We start from the raw sequence: 20,685 nt of genomic DNA on the forward strand, positions 1-20,685 counted from the left end.
AATAAAATGCACCTATACTACGGTCACAAGGTATGCCGACCCTCCTTAACAATAAACGTTTTACAGTGTTTACTTTCCTTGATAACCACAGATTTCACTATATACATTAGAGCTGTTTGATCCCCTATATCACTCTTATTTAACATTGAACTCAAAATATATATTGCATTTCTATAAAGATATCTTCTCATTCTCTCTTCGTAATCTACATGTATTTCTCTTTTAATAGTTATTGTTCCTAGGGTTAGCTTTTCTGAAACATACTTCAGTAGCCACGTTCATCAATCAGTATAAATGTACCTTTCCTTTTTATACAAGTGATTATGTTTGCCTTTTATTTTGTATATTTCGCGATCAGATATTATTATAACACGTTTATGTTAATGTCGCCTGGAGTGCGCAAGGCTGTGGGTACAAACCAAGGTCGGGTCAATATGAAGCCTTTAAAACTGTAACGTTAGCTTCTCCGCTTAGCATGTGACATAAATGAGTTAGAGCAAGGACTGGTCGGCTTGGAGTCGGAATAATGTGCTCGAGTAGAGTCACATGTCTAATGCTGTCTTCCTGTCGACTTCAATTCAAAATATTGTATAAAAAATAATTGTTTAAATAAATATCAAATGTACATTTAAATAAAGGGATTGGACAAAAGGCAGCGCCTATACAAATCCTTTCCCATACAAGATGGGTTGAATAACATGCATGATCATACGTTGTTGCAGTGAGTCAGGGGAGGCAATTCCCCCACTTCTTGAAGTATTTGATTGTGTATACATATATAAATAACTATGTTAACAAAGTCAGAACAAGACCTACTGAAGGTGGTGTCGAATTTTATACCACATTAATAAGGGTTAGGAATCAAATAGATCATTAAGTGATTATTTTACTCAAATTCACAAAACTCACTGCAACAAAGTTGTTCTATTTATATGAATAACAAGAATTGATTGGCCCTTTTTTGCAATACATAAGTAATTTAGTGTACCATCTTATTACAAGAATATTAATTTCTTGATTTTTGAAAATATAATTACTAATAAAAAAATAAAATAAGATATAAATAAATTTATTTGCAAAAAGATGCTAAACACAATTAGTTTTTTTTGTGTGTTAAAAATTAGGTTTGTCTTTAATTAAGACCAAAGAGTGGTACACTGTGATTATAAGCTGATTTCTAAACAGTATAGTATCACATGAAATATTATAAAAATCTTCCAGTTTCATGAATATATTGTTGTTCATATGTAAAAGAGGGACGAAAGATACCAAAGGGACAGTCAAACTCATAAATCTAAAACAAACTGACAACGCCATGGCTAAAAATGAAAAAGACAAACAGAAAAACAATAGTACACATGACACAACATAGAAAACTAAAGAATAAACAACATGAACCCCACCAAAAACTAGGGGTGATCTCAGGTGCTCCGGAAGGGTAAGCAGATCCTGCTCCACATGTGGCATCCGTCGTGTTGCTTATGTGATTACAAATCCGGTAAATAGTCTAATTCGGTAGGTCACATCCATGAAAGGGAAGGGGATTGTAGTTACAACGTAAGGAACATATCCGATATCATTTGTGAAACGGTTATTCCATAACGGTCAACCAACTCGTGATGGCGTCCGTAAAATTTACGAAGGGATGATTTCAACTTCACCATTTGGAACTCTTGGTTTAATAGCTTCCTTGTGAGCAGTAACCCTCTATCAAGAAAATCATGATAGGAAATCCAAGCACGGGAATATCGTATCAATTGGGAGATATATACCCCGTATGCAGGTGCTGCTGGAATGTTGCTACTTAGAAATGGAAAGTTCACAATTAGAAAGCTAAAATCATCTCTTTTGTCGTAAAGTTTTGTTTTCAACCGACCCTCATTGTCAATTTCTAGATGTAAGTCAAGATATGAAGCCGACTTAACTGTATCTGTAGTATTCTTTATCTCCAATTCGATGGGATAGATGCGTTCCACATAGTCACCAAATTTTGAATTGTTTAGTGAAAGAACGTCATCTATATAGCGGAAAGTAGAGTTAAAAGATATTGCTAACTTCTTAACTTTCTTCCTAAGAAGTTCCTGCATAAAGTCAGCCTCATAATAATTAAGAAACAAGTCGGCAAGTAGAGGGGCACAGTTTGTTCCCATTGGGATGCCGACAGTCTGTTGAAAAACACGTCCTCCGAACGTTACAAATATGTTGTCAATCAAGAAATCAAGCATCTTGATAATATCGGTTTCAGAGAATTTTTTGTTTGAATCAGAGTGATTCTTTACAAAGTATGATTTATCCCTCCCTAAGACAAGATACTTGTATCTACGTTGGCCATTCTTTTTTATAAAGCAAAGTAATACCAACTCTTTCAATTTGTCTTTTAGTTTGGAATGTGGAATACTTGTGTAAAGAGTAGAAAAGTCAAATGTTTTAATACTGTTACAAGATGAAAGAGAGTTAGATTGTATGTACTCTAAAAGATCTTTGGAATTTTTAAGTATCCACATCTGCTGATTCACGCCACCTCTTGAATAGGCAGTTTCACAATAACTTTGAAGCCCAGCTTTCATTGCTGATAAAATAGATGTTAATAATTTAGAAAGAATATCTCTGTGTTTTCATCAATATTTAAGTCTGAGCAACCCTGTAGTAGGACATCAAGATTGACATTATCAAAGTTACTTATTTTTCGAAAGAGCTCATATCTCTGATAAATGTAAAATGGACAAACATAAAAGAAATTAAAATTATCTTCTACTGGATCTCCACAGGCACATATAGAGCTGTCCGACAAATGATCACAGAAGAGATGATCTTTTAGATCACTAGCCTTATTTCTTAATTGGCAGTGGATTATATTAACGTTACGTGAACCAGTGGAAAAGATAACAGGACAAGGACTTATCAGTTTTCTTAAGTCCTGTAAAGCTTAAAATATTTTTAACTTCAATTTCCATCAAGTCAATTTCATTTTTCAAGAGTATGTGAAATAAAACTGTTCTTATAGGCTCTGGTTAGACACTGAGGAGTTTTAAATTCCCTTTTTTTTCTCAGACCATACTGGTCATTAGTGTGTGTATACGACAAGATATCAGCAGCAATATAATTAGGAATATCTCCAGAAATAGTTTTATAAAGAAACAATAATTTGTTTTTCTGACGTCTATTCTGGAGGGAAATTCCAACCTAATTCCTTATATAATTTCCATCTAGGAGTTCCCGTTCGAAGCCCAGTTACAATTCTGGCAGCAGCTTGTTGTACAGACTCAATTAGATCTGATTCTTCTTGTGTGCAGTTATCCCAAATTATGTTCCCATATTCTAAAATAGGCATTATAAATGCAATATAAAGTCTTTCCAGAGACTGTCTATCAATCTTATGTTTTAAATATCTCATAATATGAAGACGTTTACAAGCTTTTGAAAAAATATCCTGTATGTGACTAGACCATTTGGCATTAGATGATAAGGTTATACCAAGATGTTTATGTCTGAGACATTTTCTAGAGATGCATCTTGCATGCATAGTGATGTGACATCAATACTACTTTTTCTCGTAAAGTACATAGATTTGGTTGTGTCTGCATTGAAGGTTACACCCCATTCTCCTGCCCATTGATCTAATGATTCTAGATCTTGCCCCAGGGATCAGCTGCTGATCTCTCATCATGTACAACACAATATAGACAAGTATCATCTTGAAACAGTTTTATTTTGTTTACTATGTCATTCACAAACAATTAAAACAGAAAAGGGCCCAAGATGGACCCTTGAGGGGCTCCTGCCTTGACAATATTCCAGTTAGAAAAAAAAACCATTTACTCTAACCCTTTGTTGTATATCAGAAAGATAACTTTTGAACCAGTTAAGCAAATTACCCTTTATTCCATATTATCTTAATTTATATAGAAGTCCCATGTGCCATACACGATCAAATGCCTTTGACACATCACAAAAAATGAATCTGACATCTTTCCCTTTGTCAAGATTTTTTACAATCTCATCATATAATAAAAGTAACTGATTTATAGTAGAGTCCTTGTTTCGAAACCCTGACTGTTGATCAGTTAATATTGCATGATCATGTATATAGTTATGTATATACTTAAAATTAATTTTCTCCAATATGTTGCTAAAACAATTAGTAACAGAGATGGGTCTGTAGTTTGAAACATTGTCCTGATCTCCTTTACCCTTGCAGAAAGCTGATACATTTGCAAGTTTTCAATCACTGGGAACTATTCCTGATTGTAAGCTTTTATTAATTATGAATGTTAGAGATGTAACCAGTGATTGGAAAATTGCCTTAAGAAATTTTGGAGGTAGCTTGCAATTGTCAGGTCCAGCTGGTTTGTTAATATTTAAAATTTGGAAATGGTCAATCACATCCTGCTCTGTTATCACTATGTCAGACAGCTCATAGGGTGCCAAAGGTGGGACATTAGGCAATTGAGGTCCTGTGTCAAATCTTGATATTGAGCAAAAATAATCATTTATGGCTGTGACTTTCTCAATGGGGTGAATAAGAATCTCTCCATTTACCTTAATGGGAGAATTTTGACTCTTTTTATTTTTAAATTTGCAAACACTCTTAGCTATTCTCCACCACTTCCCTGGGGGAATTGATTTATCGACTAGGGAATTATGCACTGTGGCACCGTTAAAGTCCACAATTCCTCTAAAGTCCAGAACACCGCTAAAGTCCACAACAATTTGCCGCTAAAGTCCACAACGCCGCTAAAGTCCACAAACTTTCCGCTAAAGTCCACAAAATGACCTCCGCTAAAGTCCACAAGAAACACCGTTAAAGCCCACAATAGCAAGCTACGCTAAAGTCCACAAAAAAGCACCGTTAAAGTCCACACATTTTTTTTTCATTGACAGAAAACATCAATTCGTTTTTTTAATCCCGTCAGTACAATACTATTACTAGCTACTAGCAGTCCGTTGGATATTCAAAATTTGGTTGAAAATCATAAAAAAAAGAAATACTTAATAACATTAAAGCATGATTTTCATGAGGACTGATAAGATACGTAGGAAATCGTTAAACTTTCATGACCTCTTCTAACTGCCGTTAATTCTCGTTGTTCGAATATAAACCCTTTTCTAACTGGCATATTTGTCTTTATGTAATATAGATTTTTGTCAATAAAAGAACTTCAAAGATGTACTTTTATATATGATATTTCTTAAATCAAAATGTAAAACCAATCACGCTAGAAACATTTTGGAATATAAATATAAATATTTATGGAAAGCCCAAAAAAGAAATATATAGTGAAAATCTATCTGAGACCGCTTGTTGAGTGTGAGACCCCCCTGGTCTTTCAAATTCCATAAAATTCAACTAAATCATAGACTCTGTATATATAAAGGTTGTATCAAAAGGATTTCCCAAAAAAATGTCATCTTTGATATCTACGGAGGGCTTAGATTGTCACTTTTCAGCTAAAAATTGTCAAAATTTCAGGAAAAAGGGCAAAGGGTAATGGTGAGATCCCCCGATCTCTCAATCTTTCTTATATTAGATAATAGGTAGATACAAACGTGACTAAAAGGAATTTGGGTACACTTCCTGTCTTCCATTTATACGGAGCGCCCAAAGTGCCAGTTGGATATTCAAAATTTATAGTGAAAATCTACCTGAGACCGCTTAAATGAGGTTGAGAAACCCCTGGTCTTTTAATGTCCATAAAATACATAAAATTCAATAAATTTTGAATATCCAACTGGCACTTTGGTTGCTCCGTTACGTATCCTTTTGATACAACCTTTATATATACAGAGTCTATATATTCGTCCAATTGTATGTACATTGGGAGAACAGGGAGGTCTGACCGTCATTTAAGTGGTCTCAGGTAGGTTTTCACTATATATTTCTGTTTTTTGGGGCTTTCAATATTTTATTTCTATTTATAGTTCTATATGTTTCTAGAGTGATCGGTTTTTGATTTTGTTTTAAGAAATATTAGATATAAAATAACATTTTTTTGGCGTCGTTTTATTGATAAAAACCTATATATCATAAAGACAAATATGCAACTTACTAAATAACAGCATTGATCAATAAGGGTTTGTATTCGGGACAACGAGAGTTTAAGACAACTTGATGGGGTCATAAGACGATTTCCTATGTATCTGTTCGCTCCTTACTGCTAGCAGCCGGTTGGATATTGAATATCGAATAACGAATAACGAACCGGCTGCTAACTTCACATCCATGTATTTATCATGTTTATAGATCGGTTACAAACCCAAAACGAAAGTTACGTAATGGAAATCTAGGCGATATCAAAACATCGGAATGCCCTCACGGTCATCGCGATGTATAAAAAAAAGTATCTTAAAAGAGAACATAGAAAGGAGATTAACTTTGATGCGATATCGTGAACTTTGATGTGACGTACATTTTATCAATAATTATAATTATATGATAGTTCCACAACTGTTGGTGTTCGGGTTCAATGTAACTGATGATCGTTCCTATTGCCTGTATCCTATATTAACACCCTCCAATGCTATTATACATATATTTTTATTAGTTCTGGATTTCTCAACGCACAAATAAATCGGTCAGTGAATGTAAAAAACATACACAAAAAAATCAATACTACATTTGACCATGGTATTTACAGTTGGATTTTCACAAACCATTTGTTGAAAGACGCAGAATTGTCTGAATAGACATTAAATTTTGTTTATTTAGTCATAATTTTCTTCGGTTATTTTTGTTTTTCTCCTGATGCAAATCAAATTTTTGGATAAAATATAAACTTTGTGTTACATCATGAGAAATTGATAATTAACGTTTCAAAATAATTATATAACCAAATAAAAAAAAAAAAATAATGAGAATCCTGCTTCCATTGGTACCAATTTTGATTAAAATCCTGCATGAAATAGGCCCTAAATATTTTTTTATGAAAAACGTAGATTTTCATGATAATGATGATATATATGTAACAAAAAATTGTAGGTGACACATTCTTCTGACCATTTACTGGCTTAAGGTTTTTTTGTATTAAAGTTCTGAATATTCGGAAATCGTATACGTATCTTCCAACATTATACATGTATGTACTTCCATAACTTTAATTTCAGTAAGCATTAGAACTCAAACTTCAAAACTAATACAGGAGCTTAACTGATAAAGTTACAATGTAGCGTCACTTTTGTATTCAGTTAAAGTTTTTATTTCATTTTTTAACTATAGTCCGTTTGACTTCTATAAATCTTCAAAAAATAATTCTTAAAAATTCATTTTTAAAGATAAATATTTTTTTTCTTCATGTATGTTGATGTATGATATATACGAACTCTGACTATGAATATCATAATTTTAAACCTATAATCAAGAAAGTTACTCATTAGGTCTCTATGTTACTTCAATTTATTTTAATATAAAATACTCAATGGAGTACGTATGAGTAGTGAAAGAGCCTTCCATTCAAAATTCAAAACAAAAACATTAGACATGTGCTCTTAACCTGTTTCATTGTACCATGTGACTTTACTCATTTAAATAACTCTGGTTATGTGTGTATGCTTTTGTATTTCTCATTGAATACAGAAAGCTCAGTAATCACATAACCAGAGTTATTTAAATGAGTAAAGTCACATGGTACAATAAAACAGGTTTAAAATGTTAAAATCTTTTATACTTGTACTCATCATGGGCAATACACAAAACCGCATCCGCGTTTAATTTTCAATTCATCTTCAACGCATTTTGAAACAAATACATTTTCCTTTTGAAAACAAAATAAACATGCAACCAATGAGTGATGGAAATCTGCTTAGCACTACAAAATGCATGAATGTGTGGAATTCTGTTTCATTATGTTGATTTCATACAAGAGCATTATGGTTCAAAGTCTACTTTTGAGATTTACGGACCATTTTGGCTGCTGTGGAGCCTAACAGACACGACATGGGTTAAATTTTCTTTTTTATGTTTCATATATTTGCAAAGAAAATTTCAATGTCAAATATTGGCCCCAAGATATGTCGAATGTAGGAAAAAAAGTCACAGGAAAAAAAGTCACGGAAAAAAAGTCACGGAAAAAAAGTCACAGGTAAAAAAGTCACAGGAAAAAAAGTCACAATTAATATTTTGTATGAAAACTGTCATATGATCTGCACTTATATATTGGTAATGACTTTTGTCTGTGTGTGGTTTTTTTCTGCTGTTCATGTGCAAGTATGGTTTTGTGTTTTTTGTATCCCATGTCCTTTTGTTTTATTATAAAATCTAGAATGTAAACTAGGAAATGTGTCAAAGAGACAACAACCCGACCATAGAACAGACAACAGCAGACGTTCACCAACAGGTCTTCAATGTCATTCAAAGGATTTTTTTTGTAATGTTACTGATACATGTTTATTTTGTTGTAATTATTTTTGTTTCATGTGTTTTTACATTAGAAGCAAATTAGACAGCTTAGCATATGTTTCTACAAAAGCAAAAGAAAACCTGTACACGCTCGTGAACTGATACAATGTATGTTTTGTTGTAATAAGTTTTGTTTCATATCTTTCTTGAATGATGCTAGTTATAGACAGCTAAACGTATTTTTCTACAAGTCTTATGCTCTTTTGCTTTGGAAATTACACGTAAAATCGCAAAGCAAAAGAAAACCTGTACAAGCTCGTGTATTGATATATTAAAAAAGAAGATGTGGTACCCAACTGTCCACAAGAGACCAATTACATGTTAAACAAACAAAGCATCCCCATTAACAATAATTATGTAATTACAACATTTATTGACAGTGACTGTTGAGATTAATTAGTGGCTTCTTGTGGCACCTTTCCCTTTTTTGCAGACCTTTCACTTCCTCTTTTGGAAGGAAGCCCTACCCATGAAAAACAACTAGGGCTTATCATGAATGAAAAGGAAATAAATGGCTTATCCTGTTTGTTTAAGAGTTTGGTTTTAAAAAGAGAACATAAATTATTACACTTTTCATTTTTTTGGTGTATTTATTAAAAAAAAAAATGATGAAAAACATATATTTTTTTATTTTATTAACCCATTTAAATAAAACGAAATCTGTTAATATCGATGTGCGCTTTACCTATATAAATTTTAAAAGCTTTTATTTAAAAATAATTGATCTGATACACTTTTACAAGTAGTATTATTTTTATTTTTATTTTTATTTAACAAAACTACATTTTTTTAAATTATCTATTTCATACAGCTGATATACAAAATCACTTTTGTCATGTGCATTCCAACATACTTCTTATAAAACATTTTATATACTTCTTTCAAATAATTTTATAATTGTGACTTTTTTTCCTGTGACTTTTTTTCTTGAGACTTTTTTTCCTGTGACTTTTTTTCCTAGAGGTTTTGTGACTTTTTTTCCTGTGACTTTTTTCCTGTGACTTTTTTTCCGTTGACCGATATGTCAATGTCTCCAGCATATAAAGAAAAAGAACGCTATATTAAAGTTTCTTGTAGATGTTCAAATGTTTATTAAAGAATACAAAAAGCGCACCATGATATCAAGATAACTTTTAGGAAATGTTGTCTGTTTGATTGTTAGGAAATCGCAATACAAAAATCAGATTTATGGGGATCGAAATCAGAAACTGTAATCTTTTCATTTATCAAAAATGTAAATCAAGCTGATAAGAAATACTTTCTAAGAACTAAAGTCCATGCTTTTCATTAGATCTATACCATCGGGATTAAAACAAAAGCGAATTGATTTTTTTATAATAAAGAAAAATTGTTTGGACTTTAACGGTGCTTTTTTGTGGACTTTAGCGTAACTTTTTATTGTGGACTTTAACGGCGTTTTCTTGTGGACTATACCCAACTATATCAGTCCTATTCAGGACCGATAACTCTGTCGATAGATATTATCGGGTATACAATATTGTTAAAACCAGACCAATCGTATTATACGTCTCTGTTGGAATGTATACAATAACTTTTTTTTACGCAATTTAAACTTTATATCGATGCATTGCCTGGATTAAGCTTTAAATATTGAATTAAAAAATAAATAATAATAAAATCATATTCAATGATCGAAATTCATTTAAATTAAAATTTGAATCAGAATATTTCTTTGAAATAATTATAGAAACATATAAATATTTGAATGCCTTTTAAGCAATAAATATTTTTTTAAAGAAATTTTCATAATATTCATATTTTCCTGAAGTTTATTATGAACCATACTTCTTCTGATTTGACACGGGAAGATTTGTACATTTATGAAAACATTTGTATATCACAAAATTTAAACTCTGGTAAAACATGTATACACACTGACAGGATGTTGAATGTCACCTGGTTGCTTTTGGTTTGCACGTCTACCTGACAATATATTATGATGTAACATTATAATCCAAGTTAGATTTCACCTGTTCGGTCAACGAATCAAATTTTGAAGGTATAGAATATTTATATATTATAAATTAATTGGACATTATTTTTTTTTCTCTTAGGATGAATTTTTTTTATGTTTTTGTTTTAAAAGAAATGTATAAATATATTTCTAAAGAAAGATAAAATATACAGAATACTTGGTTACACCTTTAAAAACGAAGAGAATATTTTTTATTATAGATATTGAAACTATTTTCTGGTAACAGTATCTCCTAGATGAATATCTGTCAAAATAAATTTTCCCGTGTCACACTTAATAATATATTTTTTTTTATTAAGAAATTTTGAAATCAAGGATATTGAAATATCACTAAAGGAAAATAACAGAATCATCAGAGATTCTTTATAAAAAATTAGTTATAATCTAGGAAAGTCTTACTATAGAAATCATTGATGTGATGCAACATTTTCATAGGATACATCAGCCGCCATTTTGAAAAATCTCGGAAAATTCCCTTTTTTAACTCGATGTTTGACCGAATTTGCCCTGAAATTAAACTGTTTTAAGTACTATTCTTCGCCAGCTATATGTTTAAATATACTTAATCGATTTGCAAAGTTTGTGTTTTATTTACAGAATTTCTTTATTTGTTATAAAAGTAGACATGTATATCGGTAATTTAGCATTGAGTCAACGGAGAAATGACGAGAAAAAGTGCATGTTTTACGATTCCGATTTGACCGAATTAAATCAAAAATTAAACTGTTAAGACCAACATTGTTTGATAGAAATATGTTTGAATATCAAGTATTGATTTGCAAAATTAAGTAAACGGATCAGGTTTAAGAGAAAATTAAACTTTATTGAAGCATATATGCATTTTGTATGGGGAAATATAATACAAAATGGCGGCTTTTATACGTCACAAAAGTCACGTGATGTCTAACTTAGTTGGATATAGTTTAGCGGAGGTCATTTTGTGGACTTTAGCGGAAAGTTTGTGGACTTAAGCGGCGTTGTGGACTTTAGCGGCAATTTGTTGTGGACTTTAGCGGAGTTGTGGACTTTAGAGGAATTGTGGACTTTAACGGTGCCACAATGATGGGCGTCAAGTTGGTTACCTATTCCCTATTCCCTATTCGTTACCTATTCCCTATTCCCTATTCGTTACCTATTCGTTACCTATTCCCTATTCCCTATTCGTTGCCTATTCGTTACCTATTCCCTATTCCCTATTCGTTGCCTATTCGTTACCTATTCCCTATTCCCTATTCGTTACCTATTCGTTACCTATTCCCTATTCCCTATTCGTTACCTATTCGTTACTTATTTGATTTTTAATATCCTTCCCCCTTTTTAATTATGGCATGGAATAGTTTAATATGGCTGCCGTTACCATGGAAACGGCACAATTGTGAAAAAAATGAGTTTTTGGTTTTTGGTGAACTGTTTGGATATGCTTCAACTCAGAATCATCATATTTTAAAACAATGTAGGTGCCCACTATATACAGGTGTTGGATGATTTTGGCGATCATTGGAACTACTATGTTGCCATGGAAACTACACCAAAATTTTCAAAATTCTAAAAATGCTCAAAACTTCATGAAACTTCACAATAATGATGAGCAACATTGGAGTTGGAATTTCCAAAATAGGTCTTGTTACCATGGAAACAATGCAAAAAGGTCAAAAATTTCAAAAATAAGAATTTTCCGCAAACTGGATGAAACTTTACAGGAATGGTAACTGGCATAGGCAGAGTTGGATTTTGAAGTTAGAATTTTCAAAATGGCCGCCGTAACCATGGAAACAGCAAAAATATCAAAAATTCAAAATGTTCAAACTTAATGAAACTTTGCAAAAATGTTACTAGCTATAGACATCTGTAGATGCTCTCTTTGACTTTGGAATTGTCAAAATGGCTGCCGCTCACCTGGTAATAGGGGGAAGGGGTGCCTTCCGTTATTGCTAGCAATTACAAATCTAGTTGTTAATAGTCTTACATATGGTAATAGTTCTGAATTGGTTGAGGTAAAATGATCTTTTTATGACCTATTTATATGTGTTTGTGCTCAACCGATCCTTTTACTTCATGTTCGATACGCATTTGTTCCTTACTTGTTTTTTATACGTTCTACCTTTTAACTGCTTTATGTCCGTATGTTTGAAGATGGATCTTGGTTCGACGGGATGAAATCACCGTGTTAGCGCTTGCGTAAAAACGAAGATGTGGTATGATTGCCAATGAGACAACACTCCACATTAGACCAAAATGACACAGAAATTATCAACTATAGTTCACTGTACGGCCTTCAACAATGAGCATAGCCCAAACCGTGTAGTCACCTATAAAAGGCCCAGACATGACAACCTCATACAATTCAAACAACAAAACTGACGGCCGTATTTCATATACAAAAAAATAAACGGAAATATGTAACACAAAAACAAACGATAACTACTTAATTTCAGGCTCTTGTCTAGGGACAGGCACATACTTACATAATGTGGTAGAGTTAAACATGTAAGCAGGGTGTACATCGTTTCGGAGCATGCTATTACCTTGTTTAATTCGTTCCATCACTCGCTTATAATTCGCTTATAATACGTGTATCTTACGTTGCACCTTTTAAAACATGATTTTCAATTGTTTTGTTGTCTCTGGTGGAAGATTTTGGCTCTTAGAGGTGATATAACTCTATAAGTGCATTTGTATCCGTTCCAGCGGTCGCATAATACCCTGTTAAATATTCGTTACTAATTCGCTTTTAAAAAGTTTGTTGTACGTTGCACCTTTTAGAAAAGGATTTTCAATTAAATTCATATCTCTGGTGGTAACAATGTGTTCTTAGAGAAGAAATGACCCCATTAGAGCGCATGTACCCGTTCCAGCGCTCGGTAAATAACCTGTTACCTATTCGTTACCTATTCGCTTTTAATGCGCGGGGTATACGCTGCAACTTGAAATAAATCGTGTTTTAATTGTGTTCATGTCTGGTGGTAACAATGTGTTCTTAGAGATGAAATGACTCCATTAGAGCGCATGTACCCGTTCCAGCGCTCGGTAAATAACCTGTTACCTATTCGTTACTTATTCGCTTTTAATGCGCGGGGTAAACGGTGCACCTTGAAATAAATCGTTTTTTAATTGTGTTCAGGTCTCTGGTGGTAAGAATGTGTTCTTAGAGATGAAATTACCCTATTAGCCCGCATGTACCCGTTCCAGCGCTCGGTTAATACCCTGTTACCTATTCGTTACCTATTCGTTACCTATTCGCTTATAATACATTTTTTTATACGTTGCACCTGTTAGAAAAGAATTTTCAATTATGTCCAGGTCTCAGGTGGTAACAATGTGTTCTAAGAGATGAAATTACCCTATTAGCGCTCATGTACCCGTTCCAGTGCTCGGTAAATAACCTGTTACCTATTCGTTACCTATTCGCTTTTAATGCGCGGGGTATAACTGCACCTTGAAATAAATCGTTTTTTAATTGTGTTCAGGTCTCTGGTGGTAAGAATGTGTTCTTAGAGATGAAATTACCCTATTAGCGCGCATGTACCCGTTCCAGCGCTCGGTTAATACCCTGTTACCTATTCGTTACCTATTCGTTACCTATTCGTTACCTATTCGCTTATACTACATTTTTTTATACGTTGCACCTGTTAGAAAAGGATTTTCAATTATGTCCAGGTCTCAGGTGGTAACAATGTGTTCTTAGAGATGAAATGACCCTATTAGCGCGCATGTACTCGTTCCAGCGCTCGGTTAATACCCTGCTACTTATCGTTACCTATTCACCTATAATACGTTTGTTGTACGTTGCACCTTTTAGAAAAGGATTTTCAATTGTGTCCATGTCTCTGGTGGTAACAATGTCTTCTCAGAGATAAAATGACTCTATTAGGGTGCATGTACCCGTTCCAGCGCGCGGATAATACCCTGTTACTTATTCGTTCCTTATTTGCTTTTAATGCGCAGGGTAAGTATACGTTGCACCTGGAAATAAATCATTTTTTAACTGTGTTCATGTCTCTGGTGGGAACAATATGTTCTTAGAGACGAAATTACCCTATTAGAGCGCATGTACCCGTTCCAGCGCTCGGTTAATATCCTGTTACCTATTCGTTACCTATTCGTTACCTATTCACTTATAATACATTTGGTGTACGTTGCACCTTTTACAAAAGGATTTTCACTTGTGTTCATGTCTCTGGTGGTAACAATGTGTAATTAGAGATGAAATGACCCTATTAGCGTGCATGTACCTGTTCCAGCGCTCGATTAATTCCCTGTTACCTATTCGTTACCTATTCGTTACTTATTCGCTTTTAATACATTTGTTGTACGTTGCACCTTTATGAAACGGATTTTCAATTGTGTTCATATCTCTTGTGGTAATAATGTGTTCTTATAGATGAAATACCCCTATTAGCGCATATTACCCGTTCCAGCGCTCGGATGATACCCTGTTACTTATTCGTTCCTTATTCGCTTTTAATGCGCAGGGTATACGTTGCACCTTGAAATGAATCGTTTTTTAATTGTGTTCGTGTCTCTGGTGGTAACAATGTCTTCTTAGAGATAAAATGACCATATTAGCGCGCATGTACCCGTTCCAGCGCTCAGTAAATACCCTGTTACCTATTCGTTACCTATTCACTTATAATACATTTGTTGTACGTTGCACCTTTTAGAAAAGGATTTTCACTTGTGCTCATGTCTCTGGTGGTAATAATGTGTAATAGAGATGAAATGACCCTATTAACGTGCATGTACCCGTTCCAGCGCTCGATTAATACCCTGTTACATATTCGTTACCTATTCGTTACTTATTCGCTTTTAATACGTTTGTTGTACGTTGCACCTTTAAGAAACGGATTTTCAATTGTGTTCATATCTCTTGTGGTAATAATGTGTTCTTATAGATGAAATACCGCTATTAGCGCATATTACCCGTTCCAGCGCTCGGATAATACCCTGTTACTTATTCGTTCCTTATTCATTTTTAATGCGCAGGGTATACGTTGCACCTTGAAATAAATCGTTTTTTAATTGTGTTCGTGTCTCTGGTGGTAAAAATGTCTTCTTAGAGATAAAATGACTCTATTAGCGCGCATGTACCCGATCCAGCGCTCGGTTAATATCCTGTTACCTATTCGTTACATATTCGTTACCTATTCACTTAGAATACATTTGTTGTACGTTGCACCTTTTAGAAAAGGATTTTCACGTGTGTTCATGTCTCTGGTGGTAACAATGTGTTCTTAGAGATGAAATGACCCTATTAGCGCATATGTATCCGTTCCAGCGCTCGGTTAATACCATATTACCTATTCGTTACCTATTCGTTACTTATTCGCTTTAAATACGTTTGTTGTACGTTGCACCTTTTAGAAAAGGATTTTCACTTGTGTTCATGTCTCTGGTGGTAACAATGAGTAATTAGAGATGAAATGACCCTATTAGCGCGCATGTACCCGTTCCAGCGCTCGGTTAATACCCTGTTACCTATTCGTTACATATTCGTTACCTATTCACTTATAATACGTTTATTGTACGTTGCACCTTTTAGAAAAGGATTTTCAATTGTGTCCATGTCTCTGGTGGTAACAATGTGTTCTAAGAGATGACATGACCCTATTAACGTGCATGTACCCGTTCCAGCGCTCGGTTAATACCCTGTTACCTATTCGTTACTTATTTGCTTTTAATACGTTTGTTGTTCGTATATAAAGCGAATAAGTAACGAATAGGTATCGAATAGGTAACAGGGTATTAACCGAGCGCTGGAACGGTTACATGAGCGCTAATAGGGTAATTTCATCTCTAAGAACACATTGTTACCACCTGAGACCTGGACATAATTGAAAATCCTTTTCTAACAGGTGCAACGTAAAAAAAAATGTTTTATAAGCGAATAGGTAACGAATAGGTAACGAATAGGTAACAGGGTATTAACCGAGCGCTGGAACGGGTACATGCGCTCTAATAGGGTCATTTCGTCTCTAAGAACACATTGTTACAACCAGAGACATGAACACAATTAAAAAACGATTTATTTCAAGGTGCAACGTATACTTACCCCGCGCATTAAAAGCGAATAAGGAACGAATAAGTAACAGGGTATTATCCGAGCGCTGGAACGGGTACATGCGCGCTAATAGGGTAATTTCATCTCTAAGAACACATTCTTACCACCAGAGACCTGAACGATATTAAAAAACGATTTATTTCAAGGTGCACCGTATACCCCGCTTATTAAAAGCGAATAGGTAACGAATAGGTAACAGGTTATTTACCGAGCGCTGGAACGGGTAAATGCGCTCTAATGGGGTCATTTCATCTCTAAGAACACATTGTTACCACCTGAGACCTGGACATAATTGAAAATCCTTTTCTAACAGGTGCAACGTATAAAAAAATGTATTATAAGCGAATAGGTAACGAATAGGTAACAGGGTATTAACCGAGCGCTGGAACGGGTACATGCGCGCTAATAGGGTAATTTTATCTCTAAGAACACATTCTTACCACCAGAGACCTGAACACAATTAAAAAACGATTTATTTCAAGGTGCACCGAATACCCCGCGCATTAAAAGCGAATAAGTAACGAATAGGTAACAAGATTATTTACCGAGCACTGGAACGGGTACATGAGCGCTAATAGGGTAATTTCATCTCTAAGAACACATTGTTACCACCTGAGACATGGACATAATTGAAAATCCTTTTCTAACAGGTGAAACGTATAAAAAAATGTATTATAAGCGAATAGGTAACGAATAGGTAACGAATAGGTAACAGGGTATTAACCGAGCGCTGGAACGGGTACATGAGCGCTAATAGGGTAATTTCATCTCTAAGAACACATTGTTACCACCTGAGACCTGGACATAATTGAAAATCCTTTTCTAACAGGTGCAACGTATAAAAAAATGTATTATAAGCGAATAGGTAACGAATAGGTAACAGGGTATTAACCGAGCGCTGGAACGGGTACATGCGCGCTAATAGGGTAATTTCATCTCTAAGAACACATTCTTACCACCAGAGACCTGAACACAATTAAAAAACGATTTATTTCAAGGTGCACCGTATACCCCGCGCATTCAAAGCGAAAAGGTAACGAATAGGTAACAGGTTATTTACCGAGCACTGGAACGGGTACATGAGCGCTAATAGGGTAATTTCATCTCTAAGAACACATTGTTACCACCTGAGACCTGGACATAATTGAAAATCCTTTTCTAACAGGTGCAACGTATAAAAAAATGTATTATAAGCGAATAGGTAACGAATAGGTAACGAATAGGTAACAGGGTATTAACCGAGCGCTGGAACGGGTACATGAGCGCTAATAGGGTAATTTCATCTCTAAGAACACATTGTTACCACCTGAGACCTGGACATAATTGAAAATCCTTTTCTAACAGGTGCAACGTATAAAAAAATGTAGTATAAGCGAATAGGTAACGAATAGGTAACGAATAGGTAACAGGGTATTAACCGAGCGCTGAAACGGGTACATGCGCGCTAATAGGGTAATTTCATCTCTAAGAACACATTCTTACCACCAGAGACCTGAACACAATTAAAAAACGATTTATTTCAAGGTGCACCGTATACCCCGCGCATTAAAAGCGAATAGGTAACGAATAGGTAACAGGTTATTTACCGAGCGCTGGAACGGGTACATGCGCTCTAATGGGGTCATTATATCTCTAAGAACACATTGTTACCACCTGAGACCTGTACATAATTGAAAATCCTTTTCTAACAGGTGCAACGTATAAAAAAAATGTATTATAAGCGAATAGGTAACGAATAGGTAACGAATAGGTAACAGGGTATTAACCGAGCGCTGGAACGGGTACATGCGCGCTAATAGGGTAATTTCATCTCCAAGAACACATTCTTACCACCAGAGACCTGAACACAATTAAAAAACGATTTATTTCAAGGTGCACCGTATACCCCGCTTATTAAAAGCGAATAGGTAACGAATAGGTAACAGGTTATTTACCGAGCGCTGGAACGGGTAAATGCGCTCTAATGGGGTCATTTCATCTCTAAGAACACATTGTTACCACCTGAGACCTGGACATAATTGAAAATCCTTTTCTAACAGGTGCAACGTATAAAAAAATGTATTATAAGCGAATAGGTAACGAATAGGTAACAGGGTATTAACCGAGCGCTGGAACGGGTACATGCGCGCTAATAGGGTAATTTTATCTCTAAGAACACATTCTTACCACCAGAGACCTGAACACAATTAAAAAACGATTTATTTCAAGGTGCACCGAATACCCCGCGCATTAAAAGCGAATAAGTAACGAATAGGTAACAAGATTATTTACCGAGCACTGGAACGGGTACATGAGCGCTAATAGGGTAATTTCATCTCTAAGAACACATTGTTACCACCTGAGACATGGACATAATTGAAAATCCTTTTCTAACAGGTGAAACGTATAAAAAAATGTATTATAAGCGAATAGGTAACGAATAGGTAACGAATAGGTAACAGGGTATTAACCGAGCGCTGGAACGGGTACATGAGCGCTAATAGGGTAATTTCATCTCTAAGAACACATTGTTACCACCTGAGACCTGGACATAATTGAAAATCCTTTTCTAACAGGTGCAACGTATAAAAAAATGTATTATAAGCGAATAGGTAACGAATAGGTAACAGGGTATTAACCGAGCGCTGGAACGGGTACATGCGCGCTAATAGGGTAATTTCATCTCTAAGAACACATTCTTACCACCAGAGACCTGAACACAATTAAAAAACGATTTATTTCAAGGTGCACCGTATACCCCGCGCATTCAAAGCGAAAAGGTAACGAATAGGTAACAGGTTATTTACCGAGCACTGGAACGGGTACATGAGCGCTAATAGGGTATTTTCATCTCTAAGAACACATTGTTACCACCTGAGACCTGGACATAATTGAAAATCCTTTTCTAACAGGTGCAACGTATAAAAAAATGTATTATAAGCGAATAGGTAACGAATAGGTAACGAATAGGTAACAGGGTATTAACCGAGCGCTGGAACGGGTACATGAGCGCTAATAGGGTAATTTCATCTCTAAGAACACATTGTTACCACCTGAGACCTGGACATAATTGAAAATCCTTTTCTAACAGGTGCAACGTATAAAAAAATGTAGTATAAGCGAATAGGTAACGAATAGGTAACGAATAGGTAACAGGGTATTAACCGAGCGCTGAAACGGGTACATGCGCGCTAATAGGGTAATTTCATCTCTAAGAACACATTCTTACCACCAGAGACCTGAACACAATTAAAAAACGATTTATTTCAAGGTGCACCGTATACCCCGCGCATTAAAAGCGAATAGGTAACGAATAGGTAACAGGTTATTTACCGAGCGCTGGAACGGGTACATGCGCTCTAATGGGGTCATTATATCTCTAAGAACACATTGTTACCACCTGAGACCTGTACATAATTGAAAATCCTTTTCTAACAGGTGCAACGTATAAAAAAAATGTATTATAAGCGAATAGGTAACGAATAGGTAACGAATAGGTAACAGGGTATTAACCGAGCGCTGGAACGGGTACATGCGCGCTAATAGGGTAATTTCATCTCCAAGAACACATTCTTACCACCAGAGACCTGAACACAATTAAAAAACGATTTATTTCAAGGTGCACCGTATACCCCGCGCATTCAAAGCGAATAGGTAACGAATAGGTAACAGGTTATTTACCGAGCACTGGAACGGGTACATGAGCGCTAATAGGGTAATTTCATCTCTAAGAACACATTGTTACCACCTGAGACCTGGACATAATTGAAAATCCTTTTCTAACAGGTGCAACGTATAAAAAAATGTATTATAAGCGAATAGGTAACGAATAGGTAACGAATAGGTAACAGGGTATTAACCGAGCGCTGGAACGGGTACATGCGGGCTAATAGGGTAATTTCATCTCTAAGAACACATTCTTACCACCAGAGACCTGAACACAATTAAAAAACGATTTATTTCAAGGTGCACCGTATACCCCGCGCATTAAAAGCGAATAAGTAACGAATAGGTAACAGGTTATTTACCGAGCGCTGGAACGGGTACATGCGCTCTAATGGAGTCATTTCATCTCTAAGAACACATTGTTACCACCAGACATGAACACAATTAAAACACGATTTATTTCAAGTTGCAGCGTATACCCCGCGCATTAAAAACGAATAGGTAACGAATAGGTAACAGGTTATTTACCGAGCGCTGGAACGGGTACATGCGCTCTAATGGGGTCATTTCTTCTCTAAGAACACATTGTTACCA

The sequence above is a fragment of the Mytilus edulis genome, chromosome 7, assembly GCF_963676685.1.
Source record: "Mytilus edulis chromosome 7, xbMytEdul2.2, whole genome shotgun sequence".
Lineage (NCBI taxonomy): Eukaryota > Metazoa > Mollusca > Bivalvia > Mytilida > Mytilidae > Mytilus > Mytilus edulis.